We start from the raw sequence: 7,017 nt of genomic DNA on the forward strand, positions 1-7,017 counted from the left end.
ACAAATTACAAGAACAATCCTCGACAATGCAACATTCTTTTTCATGCGAAGTGCACTTTCGCAATAAAAAAATACCAACTTCCATTGCCATCTTTCATGTGGGACACGGGAAGAAACTTTTTTTAACATGTACCATTGGGTAACTATGACAATGAAGTGTAACCACCTTAAAAAATGATACGTAAAAGGTTGTACCGAAAATAAAAGTCAATTGTACGTATACAAGCTCAAAGTTGTACATCCAGATAAATTAGGTTGTACTTGGTCCTTCTTATTCTTGTACTTATACTAGTGGAAACGTTTTCTTCGAGATTAAAGCCTACATTTTAGGACGCAGCCGTGTGTATACTTTTATAAATAGTACATATCCCACAAATTATAAGAAATTCCAAACAATAAAACATCTTTTTTCATGACAAGTGCTTCTTCATAACCAAAGTTTTACTTACATAGGAATCGCGTTGCATTTGGCCTTTTGTAATATTGTACTAGTACTAAAAGATATGTGTACTTCGAGATCAAAGTCTATATTTTTCATTTTTCCATTGTATTCGGATGCAACTGTACATACACTTTAAAAAGGAACATATTCCCCAAAAATTACCTAAACTAGAAAAAACTTGTACTTTGAGATGAAACAAGTTATTATCTTGAAAAATACCTTTTTTCAACGGGAACATAGTGTGTTTCCTCTAGCTCATTAAAACATGTTGTGTTTCCACCAAAGCAAGTATTTTCATTGCTAAAAATCTGTTGTGTTAAGTGAAAACACTACATGTTTCCACGATCTAGTAAAAACATAACATCATAATTTTTAGTAAATTCGGTAACAAATTTCTCAGTTTTTCAGTGTAATATTTTGATGCAATCCTGAACCAAATTGAAATACAAGTGAATGCAACAAGCAATTTAGGTTTAATATTTAATCAAGGAGAATGAAGTATTTACAAGATATACAATGATGAATACTACACCACCAATGCACACAACTTGGCTCTACTAACAAGAAAGCATTTGCAAAAAAATGTCCGAATAAGGTCGAGTCAATTGTAGTTTGATGATCCAGAATCTTTAATGATTTGAATTCTGACATAATCGATTAGAAGTATGCGGTGGAGAATTCATATAATATTGTAATGCCATTAATATCTTCTTTCTCAATATATTTCCTACAAACACAAGACAATATGTTTCCAAAAAATTAAGAAATTCTAATATAAAAAAACCAACAAATAATCATTGCAAGAAAACAAACAATAAATATTTTGTGATCAATATTTTGAATATAAATAATCAAATCAAATAATTATATAAATAAATATGGACATATTAAACACAATAAAGAAGAAAATAATACTACAAAATAGTAATATATATAAGAACATTGTCTTTGTTTTTTCATATATTTTCAAAATAAACTTAAAATTAGAGAATAACATAAAACTTAAAACACACTTACTTTTTGATAGAGAGCGATTGTGAGCGGGGATGGATGAACGGCGGTAAGTCTATGGATGGCAGCGAAAGGTACAAGTACGGTTAGGGTTGAGGGCAATCGAAGCAGCTTGAAAGATTTTGCCAACAACGCCAACAACACTAGAAATGTGAACAACGCCAACCCGTTATTATTTCACCTAAGAAAAAGAAAACAATCAAACCTACCACTAAAATCTCACATTTGTTAATACACACCCATATCCCTTGTTTTGTATCCCTTTACCCTTTGCCCATGCCATCATTCTGTTTCTCCCATGTGTTGTTGGCGTTGTTCACATTTCTAGTGTAACAGGTTGGATAGTTTCTTCCCAAACATCTTTCTATTGAGTTAGCAATTCTTGACATCTTTGAAAACTTTGTTAATACAACTTCACTACATTAACACAAAACACACAAGATGCACAAGAAAGAAGCACACAGATGCTTACTAAAGAGTGTATTTCCATTCCTCTAAAGTGGTATACAAATAAGGGAGACTTCCCTATTTATAGATACAACGATGGATCGGGCTTAAGTCTATCTACCATAAGCCAAAGTATATTTACTACTGAATTGTTGGAAAAAAATCATAGTAACATTGTTATGTGAGATAGTAAATTAAAAATAATAAATAATAAAATAATCAACAATTGAGTAGAGTGATAGAAACTAGGAATGAGCTGAGTCGATAATAATCTCTGCCCAAAAGACAAATTACATCTCGGTAGTACCTCTACTGATGATGTTTTGTCCCCAAAGGTAAAAATAACTTTCTTCTTTAGTTTAAGTGGCACCTTAATAAGTCTGAACTCTAGCTATAAGAACGAGCATAGAACCAAGCTTTGCTGAAAGAGTAGAAAGACTTGCCAGAATATGGTTAGAAAACTCACCAGATATGCTATCGGAGGGAGAGGAGTAGAGGAAGAGATGAGAAAGTTTGTTGGTTGATGGTTTGAGAATGAAGGGATAAACCCTTTATATAGGTGTCTCAACTCAATTTAAATGATAAAGGATTAATTACGATCATAATTACGCCCTTAATTACTAATGTAATTAGTGCCCTAATTAACATTAATTTCAAATCTTCCATTTGACATGATTTTAATTTACATTAAGTTCAAATCTTCCGTTTGAGGTTATAATGGATTTATCCACCGGATAGAGTTTTATCTGGATAATCCGGTAACTTAGGCCAAATACATGGGTTTAATGTTAGGTTGCACAATTTGATTTATCTCAAGATAGGAAAAAATAGCCAAACATCAATCAAACCTCACATCCAATATATATATAATATATAAATTTGATCTAAATTAATCCAATAAATGTGGTTCAACAGCCCATCGCATTTTCACTCACTATTTAATTGATTTTGTAAATTTTGAATTTAATTTTCTAAATTCTGTCGATTAAATAATCAACCGATTATCTAAAAATCCTTTACGTAAGTGAAAATATCAATAAAATTGATTGGTCGTATTTGGTGATTAGGTGAAGTCCGATCGAACCAAGTCCCACGAGTCAGTGGTAGTTGAGTTGGTTAGCTTCCTCTAAGTAAGGTAAATGGTTAAATATCGCATGTCCGATGGGTCTTCTGATTGTCACTTGATTAATAGACTATAAGAACAACATTTATGTAAATGAGAAGTGATATGAGAACATGATGAACATATTGTTTATGTATAGCCGAATTATTGTGAGTTGGGATTTCTTGCAAAATGATTATGTGCACATATGACAATGTGGTATACCATGTGTGATTGTTGATTTGCTAATTAGCAAAGCCAGTGCAAGGCTAGCTAATGAGATGAATGGGTTAGGCCGGTGCTAAGCCAACTCCCGTGGATGGGCCGGTGTCAAGCCATCCAAGGTTGAATATAGGTTAAATGGATTGAATAGACTACTCATGTCAACAATGTGCACATTTTTTTTTTCCGGAGCCCTATTGAAAGAACTCTAAAGTTAAGTGTGCTTGCTCTAGAATAATTTGAGGATGGGTGACCCCTGTGAAGTTTCCCAGGGTGCACGTGAGTGAGGACAAAAGTGCCCTAGAAGGGCTTGTGTTGACTTGTGAGGACAGTCTGCAATCCCGATACACTCGGCTTTGCGTGGCTTGCTAGTCGGGGTATCACAGTTGGTATCAGAGCAGACCTGCGATAACCCACAGTCGTTGACCAGACTGCTGACGGGCCTAGCAGTTAACGATCCTTGGGGTGCAAGATGGACATTTCATTCTTAAGTAGGGGAGGATGTAACACCCTGAAGTTGGGCCGGTACTAGGCCAGCTCCCATGGATAAGTCCATCCAAAGTTGAATATAGGTTAAATAGATTGAATAGACTATCCATGTCAACAATGTGCATATTCTCTTTCGAAAGCCCTACTGAAAATTTTTTTAGAGTTAAGCGTGTTTGCTCTAGACTAATTTGAGGATGGGTGACCCCCTAGGAAGTCTCTCAGGGTACGCGTGAGTGTAAGTGAGGACTCACCGAAGAAATAAACAATATTTTCAAAAATTATAGTTAAGCGTGGTCAGTCTATGATCCCAACATACTCGATTATCCACCATAGTCATCGTACTTGCGAAGTAAATAGAAATCAGAAGTCTTATGTAATTACTTTCACACAACCCTTACATGTAAAATCTTATACATACACAAAATTACTTTTGACCCACTTGTGGTTTGAAACGTCTACACCATTATCTCTTATGGTTTAAAAATTGCATGAGACTCTCTTGTGTTTTCATGACATTGCACATGATCCATTTTTTAGATGATTTTATGCAATATTTTTAAAAATATAAGGAAGTCTCATACAATTTTTAAGGGATTCTATACGGTATTTTAAAACACAAATGAGCCTTGTGCAATTTCTAAATCACGAAAGAGTATGGTGCCGAATTTTCAAATCACGTGTGAATTACAAACAATTTTGCCTTATACAAAGATCGTGATCCTTTTATTCATCGGAGGACATATCTATCTTACTCCCATATTTAATTAAATATCACCCTCATTACTCCATAACTCACTTCATTCGTGAACCACGAACCACTTTCACCAACATTCATCCTTTCATTAAGTCCTAAATTCATTATGTTATTCATTTGTGATACACCTCATTCCTTCCCTATTACTTCTCCTTTTCAATTAACTTTTGTAGCATAATTTAGTTTTAAGGCAGTTTCATTCCTTTTTTTCTTTTTTTTTTTATGCATAGACTCGTGTGTACTTCTATTCAAATTTTCCTCAATGTTAAATTTCTTGTGATCAACTCGGCTGTCACCGATTAACATGTGAACTATTACTTCATTTGTCACATAAAAATATGTTTATTTCCGTTATAGAATACAAACAAAGTGAGCAAATGTTTACTAGATGGATATAGTATTTGAGATGTTTTTTTTGCAATGGCACAACATAGTATTAGTCTTTAATCTAGACTACACATTAATTTAATTCATGATATCAAAATACTATATGGTATATTTGTTTGTACCTAGTTGTACTACTATAAATTTTGATTTATTATGATAATTTATGAGCCTCCATAATTAGCTTGAATAAGGAGATTGTTGTGAAGTATTTTATTTATTTATTTATTTATTGTCATAGTTGTATACCAAAATTCAAAAAGTTTCAAGAATCATATTTCAATTTGAGTGTTGAGATATTTAAAATATTTGTATATGTGTAATTTATATCACATCTACAATAAACCTTTGATTTTATTATTAATAATATACAAATAAAAAATCATAAAAATATAATATGATATCAGAGCCATGTATCTCTAGGTACATCCAACCCAAAATGTGCCCAAAGGCCTTCCACATTATGATTCCATTTAAAACCCTAGTTCCAACTCTAATTCTATTTAGAACCCTACTTTATGCTTTCAACTCTAATTTATATATATCAAGCTCCTACTTCCAATTCCAATTCTAATTCTAATTCTATTTAAAGGCCTACTTTTTCTTCTAACTTTAATTTCATTTAGAACCCTAGTTTCGATTCCGATTCTGATTCCGATTCCCATTCCATACATAACTCTGTTCTTACTTCAAACTTTTATTTCATCTAAACCATTGCTTTTGACTATGACTCTATTCAGAGCCTTACTCCTGCTTTCTACTCTAATTTCATTCAAAGCCCTACTTGGAACCCTAATTCCATTCAAACCTCTACTCCTCTTCCAACTCTGATTCCATTCAAGGCTCTTTTCTTACTTTGACTCTTTTCAAAGCCTTGATCCTACTTCTAACTCTGATTATGTTTAGAGCTCTTGTTCCAATTTTGATTTCATTCAAAGCCTTATTTTTGCTTCAAACTCCAATTATGTTTAATGTCATACTTCCGACTCTTACTTTATTCAGAGCTCTGCTCCTATTTTTTAATTTGATTACATTTAGAGTCCTTCCTTGACTATAACTTAGTGGATGAATCTGACTACATTATCTTTAACTCTATTTGAAAACTAAGTGGGTTTATTGTTTAAATTATGTTTACTTGTGAAATTTTACTCTACATTTTACTATTTCAATTTTTTTTCTCTAAAACATCAAATCAAACATTCAATTTTTATTTATTTTATTATATTAAAATCTAATTTTACATTCAAAATATCACGTCAATACATATTTATATCACATCAAATAACTATTTCAATTCAAAATTTTACTATTCAAAATTAAAACTCAAAACCAAAACCTCACAGGTAAACACACTTGTTACTACTATTTTATACTAGATTACTATTATTTGTGTCTATCCGGTCAGTGTAATGCCTACAAATAGGTCTTTGAATTTGTTGTTAATAATATGCTAATTCTAAAATTTTGTAAAATGTAACATCGAGAATAAGCTATTAATATATAATTTTTAATTATTTTATTATTCTCATATTTGATAAGATGGAAACATATAATTAAAATCACAATAATAATTGATTAATAATTATATTTTGTCTTCACATAATAATTTAGTTTCAAATTGAATCACATGTTTTACCAAATCTTTTATTTAAAAAAAATAAAAAATAAAAAACCTCATATTATTTTTAACAATAAGTTACTATATATTTGCATAATAATAATTAGAAGCGTTAATTGACTTTCTATATATCAATAAATAATAATTAGAAGCGTTAATTAACTTTCTATATAATGAGAACTAATTAACCTTGCAATAATTGTAACTTACTATATTATTATTACTAGTATTTGTAATTTGAATTCATGTATGCTCAATATAAATACACTAATATACTTTACATTTTATCTTCATTATAATTTTTTCTCAATCTCATCATTTTTTGATTGTTTAAAGTGACCGATAAGTGTGTTAAGGTTTGCAGTTACTATTTATTATGGTTCATTGCAGGCAGAGAGTGAGCATGGTGGATGATTTAGTGTTGTGCATCCTAAATGTGGAAAAACTCATTCGGAAATTGGAGAAGAAAAAACTACGACGTCTGAATAAGAAGATTCCGAAGGTGATGAAATCTGAATCAGAAGATGCCGAAGGTGATGCCCAACTAC

The sequence above is a fragment of the Andrographis paniculata genome, unplaced genomic scaffold, assembly GCF_009805555.1.
Source record: "Andrographis paniculata isolate CXL003 unplaced genomic scaffold, ASM980555v1 Contig46END, whole genome shotgun sequence".
Classification (NCBI taxonomy): Eukaryota; Viridiplantae; Streptophyta; class Magnoliopsida; order Lamiales; family Acanthaceae; genus Andrographis; species Andrographis paniculata.